Source organism: Diplotaxodon limnothrissa, linkage group LG20, assembly GCF_057381915.1.
Source record: "Diplotaxodon limnothrissa isolate DT_005_m linkage group LG20, D_limnothrissa_male_GT1.1, whole genome shotgun sequence".
Taxonomy (NCBI): Eukaryota; Metazoa; Chordata; class Actinopteri; order Cichliformes; family Cichlidae; genus Diplotaxodon; species Diplotaxodon limnothrissa.
This window is the reverse complement of record NC_140615.1, coordinates 28,801,767-28,819,539: the sequence shown is the minus strand read 5'-3', so window position 1 is coordinate 28,819,539 and position 17,773 is coordinate 28,801,767. Positions and strand designations below refer to the sequence as shown.

The window sequence follows — 17,773 nt, the reverse complement described above, 5'->3', positions numbered from 1 at the left end:
TCACTCCCGGTGACTACTTGGCGGGGCCTGGTGCCTGTTGCCCGGTCAGGCCTCTTCCGGGGTGCGGGGGGCCCTCGGGCCTCCGGCTCGGTTCACTCAGCTGTTTGGCACAGCTGGCTGCCGGCAGAGCCGGCGGGCATGCCACTGCAGCCCCTTCTGGCTTCTTGTCCGTGGCTACTGGGTGACCCCTCATCTGGGGCTCTCCTCAGCTCCCAGGAGGGTGGCATGATGCCCCTCCGGTGGTCCTCCTTGGGCTCTCGCACTCTGAGGCCTCTGGATGTCTGGAGCCTGGATCTCCTCCATGCCTGCTTCATGCCCTGGGGGACAGGGCTATGGCTCTCTACATCCTCTAGCAGACCATTACATGGGGAAACCTTTTGAATACAAGAGCGCTGATCCACACAGGTGTGCACACGGGTGTTCACTGTTCATAGACATAAACTACACCTTTATTGGCTGCTATTTCCAAGCACATTGTGTGCTGTCGGTCCCACGCACTGCACAACAACATTCAATATTTAGTATTTACTGCTGTTTACACTTCGCTAGATTAATGTGATGGTGTTGTGTTTAGTATGTTGCTCTGTTTTGGGGGGGGGGTTTTTTTTTTGCTTGTTTTCTCTTCTTTTACTCTCAACAGGTGATCCAGGAGATTTTTTTTCTCTTCTCTCTCTTTTTAAGTGTCCTTTCTCACTGTCCCTCTTCCCTTCTGTTTTTCTTTTCCTTCATCTTTCTTTCTCCCTTTTCTATCCCTCAGTCATGTCTGTCCCATCTGTAACAACTGAAAATAAAATAAATAATAACAACAAAGGTAGATCAAATGGACCAATACGGCAAGGCCGTGATGATCCATTTGGCAAAGTAAATCCATTGGGTATCCTTGCAAAAAAAAAAAAAAAAAGAAAAGACAGAGACTCTACAGTACGCAGCGGTAGCATCTCTTCCATAATGTAGCCTGCAATCATTTTTTTAAGCTCACCTGCAGACACTTTCTGTGCTGCTGAAGTAAAATCAAGTTTTGCCTGCTTAGCAGGAGTTGCCGCAATGTTATCCATGGATGATGAACAAGGATCACTCAGAAGTGTTTGTCTATGCTCTCGTGTCAGGCGCTTCAGTAGATTACTCGTGCTATTAACAGCGGCTGATAGTTTTTTCTCCCCAGGACATAGCTTACACATTACTGTAATGTTCTTGTCTGCTTGTTTCAGAAAAGTGAAGAGATGGGAATATGTCCATTTCATAAAACAGCCACTCGCTTCAGCCGAGTCCGACATCTTCCTCTTTAGAATACGACTATGCAGCAAACTGGCGCGAAATGACACGCACCTGCACTACAGCGATGTTAAAGCAGCAGAGTTTACTTTTACCTTTAGAAGATAAATTATTGAAATTAAATCATGATATTCAGCGAGTTTAATTATTTTACAATGTAACGCAAGTCCAGTGTAAGTAACTGTAATTAAAATACTTAAAAATGAATAGTAATCAGTTACTCTACTTTTTCAGTGGAAAAGTAATTTAATTACAGTAACACATTACTTAGTAACGCATTACACCCAACACTGCCCGCAATGTACGTATTTCTCTGGTAGAGTAAGTTTTCTTGACTTCTATCAGATTAGTGTAAATTTCCTTCTGTGCCCAGAGAGTCAAATACACTAGGTAGACATTTTCAAATGTATACTGGACTTTGCTAAATATCCTGGGCAACACCCAATTTCTGTTGAAGCTGTTTATTAAATCTCTTCAATCCTGCAGCTTCCCTTTATGATGGGTCGTTACAAATGGCTTGTTAAGGTGCTGTCAGTGGGTGCAGAGTGCAAGGGTGAGGACCCAAACGCAATACACATGGAGACAACTTCAACTTCAAAACGTGAGTCTTTAATATGGTTATGAACAGAAAGCCTACCTACGATTACAGAGTGTTGAAAGCAAAAAACGGACAAAAATAAACAAGACTATACAATACTAATATAAATTATACCCCCTTTACATGAGGGGTGGTGGTATATACACAAGAGTCCAATTATATTGCAGATGATGCACAGTCGAATTTCTAATTCGTCATTTACATGACAAGTGAAGAGAGGTACACTGAAGAAAAGAACATGTTGGATTTATTCAATATTTTACATTAGTTGCACACAATTGTTTTGCTTTGGCATAAACTTAAGCCACTGAGTTAAATCAACACAACTTATTCATATTCATTAAGACTGTGTGTAATTAACCCCTTGATTGATTAATTTAGGGACATGGATATTCTAGGTGGATATTCTAGGTACTTTCAATGAGGAGAAGAGGAACAAGAAAACTAGAACACCTCCTTATGCTGTCTTATAGAGAACACTCTATGGCAGTTATTACATCACAACACATAACAGTCTCATCAGTAACTTCAATGATATCCCGAATGTTAACAACACTTCTGGGACAAAACCCAATATAATCCCCCCTTCAGTCAGTCAGTTCAGTTTCCATATTAGTATTAGTATTATTTATGTCTCTTATCACAGTTCTACCTCCACTAACCACTCTGGTTTGGTGAGGAAAGGAAAAAAAGTAAAATATGGTGTTGAAGTAAAAAAATAAATAAATAAATAAATTCAGAGCTCTGAGAAAAACTTCAATCTACCCGGGTAGTGTGTGTGTGTGTGTGTGTGTGTGTGTGTGTGTGTGTGTGTGGATAAGCCCAGTGCTTATCTGCAAAGATGAGTAAAATCCTCGTTCGCCGTCCTTCTGGGTGGAGCAATATCTGGAAAAAACCCCACTGGATTCACCTTCCAATCGCCGATCGAGTATCCAGTAACTGTCTCTCGCACTATGTCCCAACAAAGTAAAAAACAACTGGAAAAGGGTATGCGTGGTAAGCAAATCCTAATAGTCAGTAACTATAAAAACCTTAACACTTAGAAAAATGGTCCCTTTGGTACTCCATGCGCTCGGTGCGTTCTTCTTCTAGCATGCTGGCTATCTGCTCTGCTGCAGCTCTTCTTCCTGCCGCATAATGCAGTGCAGGACAACTATAGCGCCATCACTGCCCTCTGTTGGGTAGAGTTAGTACTGCATACATTAAACATTAAAACACTGGCTTGAACAGCAGTAGATAACCTTGAGAGTGTTACATGTGCATTTTGTGTTGATAAAATGTGATTTAAACATGTTTAGATGAAGTAAGCTGAGCTCTTGGAATATTTTAACCCTTCATAATTTTGTCACTTTATTCCAACACTATTCAATAACTTTTACCCCACTACTTGGTCACTTAAATACTACATGTTGTCTTCATATTATAACACAGTGAGACAATTTGCCATTTGCACTCACATTCACACTTATGGGTATCTCCAGTTAACTGCATGACTTTTAAATGTGGGTTGAAACCAGAGTACCCAGAGAGAACATCCCGTATAATGGATTTGAACCCAGGACTTTCTTGCTGTGAGGCAATAGTTCTAACCACCATGCAACCAAGCTGTCAATTCAGGCCTAACAAAAGTAGGAAAGCTATGATTACAAGGCTTGAAGCTGAATTTTAAACCACAATAAATAGCAATAGCATACACGTGGTGTGTGTATAGTTGTCTGCCTTATATCACCAGTGATTGTCCTGTGGTTTAAAATATTGTGTGATCTTGTGAATTTCAAGAGTCCAGGCAACTAACCACTGTTACTAGATACAAGAACAAATTAAGTTGTTGAATTTTATACAAATCCTCCATGATTTAATTATGTTGACCAGAACATATGAGCTGTATGGAATGAGACCATTATAATTCCCTCTGCTCTTTTTCAGCAACACTCAGTGTGCATAGAGATCATGCATGGAAGTTTTGTCCCTTTGATGCTCTCCGCAGTCTTTTGCAGAGCCTTCCCTTCTGGTGGCGTGATGTTGCTATACCAAACAGTGATCCCTGCAGTGTGGATGCTCTCTATCAGTCCTCTGTAGTCCTGGGTGAGAGGGCAATGGTTCAGGCTGGCTTTCCTGACCAGGCTAATGAAATACAGCCTTTGGGGGGCTTTTTTCACGATGGTTATGGTGCTAAGAGTTCAGCTTAGGTCTGATGTTGCCTGCAAGTAGTTTTGTACTTGTGGGATGAACACAGGTGTTACCAGACAATGCTGCATTATTGAACATCACACACTGTTACAATTAGGGTTAGGGTTTGTTGTTAGGCAAGAAAAAATATCTTTATAAACTACTATTATCATAACAGATAATCAGTACTGATTTGTTTCCCCTTTGTTACCCAGAACACAACACCACTGTTGATAATGGTTCTTCGGCGAAGTAAGTATCTATTAATAAACCAAGTTGCATTTTCCACCAGTTTGTCAAGTATTTTTTTGTTATGCATTCTTCTTGGTTTTTACTCTTTAGAAAATGTCCTGATAAAAAGGTTGAAAACAACATTACTAAGAACCCACGCTTCTACATTGAAGAACACAAGGTGAGACACTGTGTATTTTCAAATCTTTTGTTTTCCAAATCAGAGACAAGACTTGCCAATAGGATGGGAGGTTTCTTATTAGCTGTGGTTTTGTGACCTGCCAGAACTACAATATGTTGACTTCTTTGAGGCTTGTCAAGTTACTTGATTAATTATTTTCAAATGTAATCAGTTACTTAGTTACTGAATAGGTAATAAAACAATAGACCTTTCAGCCCAATTCTATTTTTTCTGCATAATCCATCATATAAAATGTAATCAAATGAAAGTCCCTTTCTAAAAATTGTTTTATTAGTGTTAATCTTTTAACTTTATGCATCAAGCAAAATTACATTAAATTATATGTAATAGTCTTTGACTTGAAGAAAAGTGTTTAACATTTAAACATATTTGCTGCATATTCCAGCATATAAAATAAAATATTTTTTGTGCTTACACTCACTCTTTCAAATAGATCTAAATAAAACACAGCAGAAAATAAATACAATCAAAGTCTCAGCAGCACTATGTCCTGTCTCAAATCTACTTTCACCTATTTAGCAGGAATGGGGCGGGTGGAAGTTTACCCGTTGCCGTAGCGGTCATGTCAGTGGGGGAATTTCACATTCCCATGGCAGCGTGCTAGGTACTTGCTCTGAAGTTTAGGGTTTTTTCACTGTAAAAAGAGGTTGTCTTCCCACGCAGTGTACAGCAGACGCTAATCTTTTTGTCACTTTTTATGGAATCAAACTCAAAGTAAGGTCAGAACTTCTATGCTGGTCATATTCTCGCCCACCCTCAATGTATTATCCATTGTTGATCTGCACACGTCTGTTACCACGAATGTTGCACGCACTTAAGTCATTGTCATGAGACACACTCGCAAACAAAATAGTAACGCAGTAAGGCAGCATGCTTACGGGAAAGTAACAATAACTGTCATAGTCAAAGGCATGTTACTAAAAAAAACTTAACCTAAATGTAAAAAAAACAAACAAAACAAAACCTGCTACTTGACATTGTGTTAGTCGGACATAGTTTGTCTAATTCTTTTGTTGTCTTGTTCTTTTTTCTTCACAAAGGTGTTTAATGATCCCATCCATGGCCACATGGCATTACACCCAGTTCTTGTCAAAATTATAGACACCCCAGAGTTCCAGAGACTACGAAACATCAGTCAACTTGGGGGGATTTATTTTGTTTATCCAGGCGCATCCCACAACCGCTTTGAACACTCGATTGGGTATGTCCACTGGTTTTCACAAATATACACCTATTTGTAATAAAAATTCAAAACAAGGGACAGACTGGGTCATATACTTCACAGGAAAATGAAAGAAACACTTTTTAAATCAGAATAAGTCATTAAAACTTCTAGGATACTGATCTAGTTAATTAAGTAGCAGAGAGTTGAAGCTGCTTCCATGTTAATTAGATTAACAAAAGGTACAATAGAGGGGCAACAATGAGACAACCACCAAAACAGGAATGGATTTGGAGGTGGAGGCAACTGAGATTTGTTTTGCACCCTATAGAGATTGACAGACCACGTGACTTTCGCGCATTGCATGCCGGTAACTCGTGGCAAAACAATCCAAGTACTGCATCAAATGCAAGCATTTGCAGCACCGCAAAACGTTCATTCTTCGGTTCCAATAAATTCTTGCTTTTTCTTTGCCCCCCAAAAAGGTATGTACAAAACGAAGGAGAACAATGCCGGTCCGTACAAAGACAGACATGATGAAAAGTCAAAGAAAAGATACGAGGAAAAAAATCAAACCAGTGAAAGGGTCAGACCCTTACGAGCACACAGAGGGACAAAATACGTTAGCGTGCTGCCCAACTTCACCACGCTCATATTTATAATTATACGGTTCTTGGAGTGAGTGCACACACTCATGAAGTTTAGTAACTTCCGGTCACTGCAACAAGTCCAGGTACAGTTTACCGACGGATGGGTACAGGACCTTGAAATGCACCGTGTAGAACGAAAGACCATCGTACGTATCATAAGTTTACCAGTCTCACAAATCATCTTCATAAATACACATTCGTTAACCGTTTATTAATGGGAACTTTGAGCTCAACGGTAATTAATTAGTAGTGGAAATAATTTCTGGTACGCATCACAGAAATGTAGCAGTGACAACAATATTGTATGCTGTAATCGTACTGGGCAATTAGTGATACAAAACAACTGTTTTATCCTGTGAATAAAAGTATATGTTTTTGTCAGTGTACCATGGTAATAACAGAAGCGAAACGCAATATTGTGTCAGGACAATTTACTATTTATGCACACTAAACAAAGGAGCATAGCGCGACAATTTCTGTTCAGCGCCAGACTTGCTTGTAACCTATATCACCAATTATGTTAAGAAAAATGACGCATTAACTACAACAGCAGACTGACCTTTGTGGAAATGCTTGGAGCAGACTAACCTGTGAACTGGAGTGTTCTGGGACGTTATATTTTGTCTTTGAATGGCTGCAATCCAGTCGCCTCTTTGTTACTTCGGAAACATGGCTCGAACAATTTCTCTTCAACGACGTAATCCGATAACAACCGATCTCTTTACCCGTCGGCTTCCCGTGGCTGTCATGCGACCGGTTATTGCAGTTAATAACACAACAGCTTCTTGCCATTTTTTGTGTTTCTTTTTATCGCTGTATAACTGATTTCAATTGAAAGCCTGCGTGCGCTAGTACCTCTTGCCACGAGTTCCCAGAATTCTTTGCGGTTTTACCCCTGAGTGCCGTCACATTTTCAATCTCTATTGCACTAATGGCATTGGCTAGTGTCACTACTGGCAGCATAAGGCAATACCTGGACCATACACAGGCAGTGGCACAGGTAGTCCAGGTCCTCCAGTATCGCACATCAAATAGCACTGATATAATGTTTGCCATGTCTTGACTCCAGGGGTCCGTTCTTCGTACCTCGCTAAGTAAGTTAGCTGGATTTGATTGTTGACGATTTCGCGTGATCTTGGATCGTTCGGTTCTCCAAAGCTCATCCGGGACTTGCTGTCATAGCAACAGATCCGTAAGCGTAAACCTGCTCGGGAGCAGGCTTACGTTATGTAAACAGGATTAGATCGCAGGAACTCAGGTATGTCCGCTTCATTTATACGGAAGCAACAGCGATATTTTACCACTGTTTTTCCATAAATAAATATTATCAATGTAACTAAAGATAATGCAGTACTTGATCCTTTCATTGATTTCATACAGATACATACAGGTCATTTCCTAAAAAAAGGGAAATGTACCATTAATCATTCTATTTCATATATTTGATTATTCCAGATGTAATTCATATTTCAGAGTAGTAATTGCAAATTACTTCATGTAAGCAAGATGAGAGACCACGGCCATAAAAGCGAAGGTGGATTTGGGAAGTCTGTCGCAGCCATGTCCTGTCCGTTTGTACGCGAGCCACCCATTGCGGAAGGTGCAAGATTGATAAGGAGAGTTTTCAGAATTCAGCGTATATTGCGGGATAGACAGGATCCTTTAGCTCAGCGCGACAGTGTGCTCATAGAGAGATATCGTTTTCCCATGAGGGTATTATTTACTTAACCAACTTGTTGATGAGGGGCAGAGGCGGAGCCAGACATTTGAAACACCCGGGGCTTAGCCCAAAAGGATAGTATGCATGTGGGATTTTTTTTTCCCTTGGGGGGGGGGGGGGGGGGGGTAGAAATGACTGAAAGATTAATTGGCTCTGTTTTGAGTTTTGTTCAAAAAAGAATGACTTCATATAGGGAAAAATATATATCACATGTGCAGAACACCTTAAACTAGTTTTTTAATTAAGCAGCAAGGCAGAACAAAATCAGGGCTGTATCAAGACACGAGGACTAAACCCCGATTCAACCAGACCAAGAACTGATCCAGAATTAAAACAGGACTACAAGAGTTCAAAATCAGGACTACTTGGGACTTAACCAAGACAGAACCAGAATCAGAACTAGATGATAGTAGCACTAAAAATCATCATAGACCTGCACTACATTTATTTTTTAATTTTACCAAAGTACAATATTTAGATTGAGAAAGGTTTATATAATTATTTAGCCTTGTTGTGCAAACAAGCCTGCATAACTTAATAAATATAGAATTTGAAAAATAACAAACCTAAAAAGAAACACTAGGTATGAGATACATGAGTACCTATGATACGGTGATACTTTTGGTAAACAACCATTTGACTAACATGTGTGTCTCACCTGCTCTCGTTCCATCTCTGTTCTGTCCTCATTCTGCATCTCCCTCTCTGCTCCTCTCTCTCTCTTTGTGCTGACAATCATCAAATATACAGATATTTACAAACTCTTCAGATAAAAACACAAACACTTTTTAATTGTAACATCAAATCAGACTAAATGTTTATTTTTTTAGATTGATAAATATAAAAAACATATTTGTTAACTTTAAGAGTAAAGAGAGAAATCGTCTGTATTTCTTAATTGCAAATGGCACCAAATTGTATTCAAAATTGAGCCACACTTATGGAGCTCCACAGTTCTTTTCCTGGTGTTTTGGTTGACATCTCTTGATTTTCCCATGTCACAGAAACAGGCTCTGTGTTTTGCCTTATATGCATCCACAGCTGTGCCACCTGTTTACTCACATGGACTCTACTAACCTATCAGAAGCTTCTTCAGCTCAGAATGGAATCGTCTGGAGTTTTCTTATTAACAATAAACTTAGTGTACATGTACTCCTAAATTTGATGAAAGTGATAAAAAACATAAAGCTCTGTCTCTCTTTATTGTGACATTTAACTAATTCAAAAGATATTTCAATATTTATCTAAAACAAAAGTTTACTCTAAATTGATGTTGTGCAGTAAAAATGTTTTATGTTTTCTCCCTAAAGTGTAAATATCTGGTTACAAATGTGAATATCCTGCTGTGTACTGAAATCCCTCTTGTTTTGCATAGAAATATACTGAACAACATACAAAGCATAATATATAAAATAACATTTACCTGAGTTTTTCTTTGAAAGAACCCTCTAATGTCCATTCTTATATTTCAGTACATAACTGAAACCGATTTAGTCGGGGAGGGTAAGAACTGAAAATATGAAATAAACACACGTAAGCTAAGAATCTCTAAAAAAAATAGCATTTGTTCGGCTTTTCATTTCGCCATTTGTTGATTCACTTGAAGAGCAAGTAACGTAATATGGGTCAAGTGATCAGTTTGATATCAATCTTTCGTGATGCACCGTCATATTTACATTATTTGTACGGTACGAATGATTTGCTTTGGTACCTGGTCAAACTTAAGCTCTCCTTAGTATGGCTGGCTCCGTTTCTCCAACAGCGCACTGACGGGCAGCAGCTGCCCCGCCCCCTCGCTCAGTCGCTTAGTGCCTGAGCTCGGATCATACCAATATCAGGGGGGGATTCACGCACAGTCGTAAATTCCCACAGTGTGCACTATGTGCTTCGAATATTGTGTGTACTTTTTGTTTTATACAGTTGTCAGCCAGGCATCTAACTATGAAAAAATTGCACTCCAAAATACCCCGGGCTTCTGACAAAACAACCCGGGCTTAAGCCCAGTAAGCCACCCCCACGCTCCGCCCCTGATGAGGGGGTGCAGGACCACCACCTGTCTTTTTTTTGCTCTGCCCTTTTCTTGGTTGCTGTTATAAACAAACAAACAAACAGATTATTTCAGGGTCTCTTTTCAAGAGACTAAAAGCAATATAAGTGATAAATATTACCATTCTGTAGAATATTCTTATATTCCACTTTTACTTGTTCCCATGTTCTAGTGGGTCCTGTCGTGTCTCTAATGTGAAAGAGGATATAATATAATATAATATAATATAATATAATATAATATAATATAATATAATAAATTTACCCTACCGCCTACTGGTGTTGGCCAGAGGGGCCGATGGCGCGATGTGGCAGCCTCGCTTCTGTCAGTCTGCCCCAGGGCAGCTGTGGCTACAACCGTAGCTTGCCTCCACCAGTGTGTGAATGTGAGAGTGAATGAATAGTGGCATTGTAAAGCGCTTTGGGTGCCTTGAAAAGCGCTATATAAATCCAATCCATTATTATTATTATTATTAAATTACTTACGAGTTTAATTTGTTAGCAACTTTCTGCCAGCCCTCTCTCCTTGCTTTTGCAGCCTTTGCGGTGTTCCCTTGCGTTCTGATTAAACTCTGAAACTCCTGAAATCCCTCAATCAAGAGTTCTTGCTCTGCTGCCGAAAAATACCGAGCGCGCTCCTTCGACATTTTCACCGACCAATCAAAGGGTTGCCGATCAATGTTTCCACTATCGATGCGTAGCCCCTGTTAAGCCACCCAGTGATCTCACATTACTTCATCCAGCTATACTAATCATCAACAACAGGTGTGTTCGGAGAACCGGAATAGCGAGCTCAAAGTTTGCGCGATGATTTGATCTTGGATGTAGTAAGCGAGGTACGAAGAACGGACCCCAGGAGATAAGCAGTTATCTCAGTCCTTATCAGTATATATACAGTGGCTTGCAAAAGTATAGCTGTGCTGGTTTGTTGTTGTTTGTCTTGCTTCCAAAAAGTCAATAAATCATTGTTTTTTAAAAAATACATTTATTAATATTGTACAGTAGCTTGCAAAAGTATTCGGCCCTCTTGAACTTCTCCACATTTTGTCACATTACAGCCACAAACATGAATCAATTGTATTGGAATTCCACGTGAAAAACCAATACAAAGTGGTGTACACGTGAGAAGAGGAACGAAAATCATACATGAAGTCAGTCTCTAGATGTGCAAAGCTGGTAGAGACATACCCTAAAAGACTGGCAGCTGTAATTGCAGCAAAACGTGGTTCTACAAAGTATTGACTCCGGGGGCAGAATAATTACGCACACCCCACTGTTCAGTTATTTATTTGTAAAAAATGTTTAGAATCATGTGTGATTTTTGTTCCACTTCTCACGTGTACACCACTTTGTGTTGGTCTTTCACGTGGAATTCCAATAAAATTGATTTATGTTTGCGGCTGTAACGTGACAAAATGTGGAAAAGTTCAAGGGGGCCGAATACTTTTGCAAGCCACTGTATATACACTGTGATTTTTTCCCTATCGAGATCTGATGTGTTTTCAAATTGTTCTTTAATTGTTTATTTATTTATTTATTTTAGCAGTGTAGTAATGTAGTAACAATTAAGAAAACAATTAAGTCAATGTACTAAAGACTGTGTGTGCGGGTTTGTGTCCTACATTTTGCAATAAAGAGTGGCGCATTTAGCAGGTGAGCTTGCAAAAGCTCTGAAGATGAAGCAGGAGAAGCAGATCGAGGAGTTGGTGGAGTTGGAGAAGTTAACAAAGTTAAAGACTTTGAGGCCTGACCTGTTTGAGGAGTGGAAGAAGTTGAAGCCTGAGGATTTGAAGAATTTGACCGATGAGGAGTGGAAGAATTTTAAGCACTTTAAGAAATTAAAGTCTGAGGATTTCACGATAGTGGAGAAGTTGAAGGAGTTGGAGAATTTGGAGAAGAAGCATTTTGAGGTGTTGAAGAAGTTGACGCATGATGATTTGAAGATGTTGGCGAACCTGAAGCATGAAGATGTTGAGGTGTTGAAGAAGTTGAAGTCTAAGGATTTGGAGATGTTAGAGAAGTTGATGAAGTCGCAGAACCTGAAGCTTGAGGATTCAGAGGAGTTGCTGGAGAAGTTGAACCCTATGGTGTTGGAGATGTTGAAGAAGTTGAAGCATAAACAGTCTGAGGAGTTGCAGGAGAAGCCGGAGCCTGATTATTTGAAGATGTTAATCAAGTTTAAGAAGTTGGAGAATTTGGAGACTGGGAATTTGGAGATGTTTATGAAGATGAAGCCTGAGGATGTGGAGATATTTGAGAAGTTGAAGGTGTTTAATCCTAGGGATTTGGAGAAGTTGAATGATTCACTCATCAGTGACCGAGATGTCCTCTGTGTGCAGATTGCAGGTCTTTGTCATGACCTAGGTAGGTAATACATAAATTTGATGTATTACAAATAATGTATTGCTAATGGTAATCATAGGGTGGGATTAAACATGAAAACGAAATGAAAATATCCCATTGTCAAGTACTATGTTCACCTTGCCCACTGATGTGGCTAGAACTATCAAAGTTTTAAATAAAAGCAGAAAATAAAACACAAGTGTTTAACAGAAAGAACATTTAACAGGATAAATTAAGATATACATATACGTTAATCAAAAAATAAACTCTAAGTTTCAGTGTTATACAATATTTTCATTTGACATGAAGCTGTTCCCTGCACTGTATTCATGTCTATAGAAGTGTGTGTCTATACTAATTAATCTGCAATGCCTAATAAGAAGTTATAGAAAATAACCCTATTGCTCATATAATATGCTTATTTTGTCGTATAAAGGACACGGGCCCTATTCTCATTTTTATGACGGGATGTTTATGGAAGCAATCACAGACAAAAAGTGCAAAGATGGCACAGCAGACGATGATCAATGGACGGTAAGAGTTTGAAATAAAAATTGCAACACATAAAATTTAAAAGAATAAATAAATTAAACAACAGTAAACGGTTATGAGCTTCAGAGGTAACTGTTTTTTAACTTTGCAGAACTCTGTTCTTCAGTGTTATGGTTCTGTAATAATAATTTTGGAGTTTTGACCCCTTAGTTAAAATAATCATGTCTTAGTTAAATTAATCATGTCTGTTTAGATTTTCCCTGCTACTCAGTGTATATGGCTTAGATTTTATTTTTAATTTTAATTGCATTTTTGGATTCCTGTTAGCTTTATTATTCCCGTATGCTAATAATCTTTGGGGGTTTTTTTGTATTACAGTGAGTTTCAGTTTTGTCTTGATTTTGTTATTCCTGCCTCACAGTTGTTCTTTTTGTATCTTGTTTTAGCGTATATCTTTTCTCTGTGTTATTTCCTGTTTTACTATGATAATTAAATAGATGGGTGATAATATCTCTTGTGCCTTGCTTGAGTTGTACTTCCCCTATGATTGTATTGATTGTCTTCGCCTTTATTTTGTCTCCTATCTATCTTTCTTCCTTAATTACCCTGTATCTATAAACTAAGAGAAGATGCAGAATCACCTGATCTGCTGCAATAGAGCTAGGCTGCTGGGGGTTTCCCATCATGCACTGAATTTTTCTTGTTCACTTGTTCACTTTTTACTATGTGTTTTTACCCCCACTCTACATTTAATCATTGCTATTAATCCCTGGCTCTCTTCCAAAGTACATCTTTTACCCTGTCTTCCTTCCCTCACCGCAAAACCGGTTGCGGCAGATGGCTGCCCCTCCATGAGTATGATTCTGCCAGAGGTTTCTTTGTATTAATCCCTTAAAGCCTGAAATATGATATAACTACCAAGAAAATTCAAATTTTTTGAAAATGAAGAGTTTATTGAAAAATTAAATTAAAATTAAAATCCATAATTAAATAAATTTTTATTTTCTATTGTATTTGCTACATCTGGCTTTTAAAAACATCACACTGATGATGTAGAAGGCTCAAAAACTTAAAAAAAAAACTGGTTCTATCAAATATGACACACTAGGCTTAAGGGGTTATAAGAGAGTTTTTCCTACCTTCGCCAAGTGCTTGCTCAGAGAAGGACATCTGGTTGTTATGGTTTTCTCTAAATATTTGTGGTTTCTTTACTTTACAATATAAAGCAGTGTGAGTCGACTATGATGATTTGGTGTTTTAAAAAAACTGAATTGAACTGGATTAAAGGAATACATGAGCTAGTCGTGTGTTGACCTAGACATGGAAGACATGATTAGGTCATGTCTCCCCTGTGAGTTCTGTGTTCCTTGCCCTGTTTTATTTTTTAGATTTTGTTTTGTTTTTTTGCACTTTTTGGTGCCTTTTTGATGGACATAACCTTCAAAGCTACTTGGGTTTTTTTTTTAAGCTGTCCATGTTTGTCCAGGTTTTCTTTGTTTTGTTGTCTTTGTAATGTTATAAACAATGAAAGGTGGTGGACTGGCCAGATGCTGGCCGATGATTAAAAATAACTCAGTTGTTTGGTGGTGGCTGTGGCAGAGCTTCCACAGAGGCCAGCAGGTGGATGAGGGAAATGGGAGGCAGGAGGAGGAGAGACCCAAGGCGGCCGCTGGTCCGAGTGTCAGGTGAACTGAACTTCACGTGAGAAGTTATGACCTGCAGTCTATCTGGGTCAGATATAAACCAAGTTTAGGTGTAGTTTATTTTTGTTGTGCTGACTTTTTACAGTCAGTTACAATAACTAGTACTGCGTACTAGCTAACATGATACCTTTAGTTCTCTAGAGGTCCTTGCATGTGAGCTGATTGGACCCATTCCCACCATCATAGCTACTGTATACCCCCCCCCCCCCCAAACCTAACCCTGTCTTCCTCAGAGACTTTGCTAATCTACTAACCCATCTTTCATCTCTCTCCCCAAATGTGATCTTGGTGGGAGATTTCAACATTCACATGGATAATAATGACCTTCTGCTCACCCGAGACTTTTCCTCTGGTCTCAAAGGCTTTGAATTTAAACAATTTATCGACTTTCCCACTCACTCTAAAGGACACACCCTGGACTTGGTCTGCTGTACTGGTCTTTCTCCCTCGAATCTTTCTGCTACTGAAATCCCCATAACTGACCACTTCCTCCTTTCATTTAACCTCACTCTCTGCTGCTCTTCTACCAAGCCAACCCGTCTCATCTCGTTCCACAACATCAAGAACGTTGATATGTACATTCTCACTACCAGATTGGGCAATGTTCAGATTCCGGACTTCTATTCTACTCCTAATGATTTGTTGTTATATTATAATAAATGTCTACCCACCGTCCTTGATTCTCTGGCTCCTGTAAAAACCCACTCTGTTTCCTTCGCCCACTCTGCTCCCTGGTTTACCTCTGACCTCCGAGCTTTGAAGGCCAAAGCTCGGCAGCTAGAGTGTAAATATAAGAAATCTGGTTTAACTGTTGATTCCGAAATCTATAAATACCATGAACTTCAGTATAAAGACTCCATTAGCAAGGCCAAACAAAGCTTCTACTCTGGTATTATCAATTCTTATGAGGGTAATGCAAGGACTCTGTTTTCAGTTCTCAACAAACTAATTCAACCCCCCAACGCTTTACCACCATACTTCTATTCCTCTGAAACCTGCAACTCCTTGATGTTGTTCTGGACTACGAAAATCAATAACATCCACCAGCAACTCAGATCAAATGTTGTGTCCACCCCCTCTCCAGAACCTTTTCTGCTTTTTGAGCCATTTTTCACTTTTCATATTCCTGACTTATCCGATATTTCCGAGTTCATATGTAAATCAAAGCCTGCCACATGTCATCTTGACCCCATGCCCACAGGGCTTGTGAAATCCTGCCTCTCTTCTTTACTCCCACTCATCTCTGCTATCATTCACTCTTCTCTCACCACCGGTATCGTTCCCTCCTTATTCAAGACTGCTCTAGTCAATTGTATACTGAAAAAACCTTCTTTAGACCCTAACAACTTTAACAACCTCCGTCCGATTTCCAATCTACCCTTCATTTCTAAAATACTTGAAAAAGTGGTTGCAGCTCAACTTCATTTACACCTGGTTAATAATAATATCTACAAGAGATTTTAATCTAGTTCTCGCTCATGTCACAGTACAAAAACTAACGATCTTCTAATCGGAGCTGACTCTGGTCTTCTCACCATTCTCATCCTTTTAGATCTGAACTCAGCCTTCAACACCATTCCTCACTCTGTACTTCTAAGCAGACTTTCCTCTCTCGGCATCTCTGACACACCCCTCGCCTGGTTTCAATCATATCTCCTCGACCATTCCCAGTTTATTCAACTAAGATCATTCCACTCTCATCTATTCCCCGTCACCTCTGGTGTACCCCAAGGCTCAGTCTTAGGCCCTCTTCTCTTCATAATATACATCCTCCCTCTAGGTACCATTTTCCTCAATTTGATCTTCAGTTTCACTGTTTTGCTGATGACACCCAGTTATATCTCTCTTGCAGACCTGATTCCTCCCTCCCACCTGGGGCACAAAGAAATACTTTTCTTTCTTATTCTCATTTAAAATTTCTAGCTTTTAATAAATAATGATCTGAATCTTACAAATAAAGTTTTGGTCTGATGTAAAATGTATAGAGATCATGTGTGTACATCACTGTCACAGCAGTGTTTGTTTTCATTCAAAGGCTTTATGGCTTTTTCTATAATATCTGGTGGGCTAGTCTCTAGTCAAAATGCCTGCGCTGATTTTATGTCCCAGTCTAGCCCTGCTCTCAGGCTAAGAGCAGTCTTATATGACACCTCAGGTGTAAGGATGCTCTTGAGGCTCTTAAGGTCAATGAATTGTAGTGATGGGATTTCCGGCTCTTTTTAGAGCACTAAAAAGAGCCGGCTCTTTTGGCTCCCAACCGGCTCTTCAGGTTGTTTTGTTGCTTTAATTTATTATTAACAACAATATAAAATTATACACAAAAGGAATTACTAATGTAAAAAAAACGTGGTTTATTTATATATGTTTATATATAAATATATACGGTGGCCCCTAGAGACAAAGCACATACAAATTCCAAAGCACATTTCTAGCTTTAACTGGAGAAGGTGTTCTTCCGTTTCAGAATGTCTATCTGAGTTAAAATCCTGGTTTACCTCTAATTTTCTAAAGCTCAATGAGGATAAAACTGAAATCCTCCTTATTGGCACCAAATCCAACCTTTTGAAGGCAAACCATTTCTCACTCACCATCGATAACTCCACAGTTTTCCCTTCTCCTCAGGTTAAGAGCCTTGGTGTCATCCTAGACAGTTCACTTTCCTATAAATGTCACATCAATAATCTCACCCGTTCTGCCTACTTCCCTCTACGCAACATTAACAGATTACTTACTTCTCTTTCCACCCAGTCTACGTCCATTCTTGTCCACAGTCTTGTTACCTCCCGTATTGACTACTGCAATTCTCTTCTGCATGGTCTCCCCAAAAAATCCCACCAAAGGCTTCAACTGGTTCAGAACTCTGCTGCTTGCATTATCACCAGAACTCCCGCCTAGCAGCACATCACCCCTGTTCTACAGGAACTTCATTGGCTCCCTGTGAAATTCCTGATAATATTCAAACTTCTTCTGCTCACCTTCAAGGCCATTCATAAGCTCTCTCCTCCTTACCTTTCTGACTTGTTAAGCACTACCTGTTCTGCCCGTTCACTTCAATCTTCTTCTTCTATCCAGCTTACTGTACCTTCCTTTCGTCTCACCACCATGGGAAGCAGAGCTTTGCTGCAGCTGCTCTGCTCCCAGGCTGTGGAACTCTCTGCCCCCCAGAAATAAGAAACATTGGTTCT

At 39.5% G+C, this 17,773-nt stretch overlaps 1 pseudogene; it reads left to right on the top strand.

Annotated features, from left to right (window-relative positions):
• The first annotated feature begins 1,770 nt into the window (after positions 1-1,770).
• Positions 1,771-17,773, top strand: part of LOC146611130 (deoxynucleoside triphosphate triphosphohydrolase SAMHD1-like) — a 33,549-nt pseudogene continuing 17,546 nt past the window's right edge.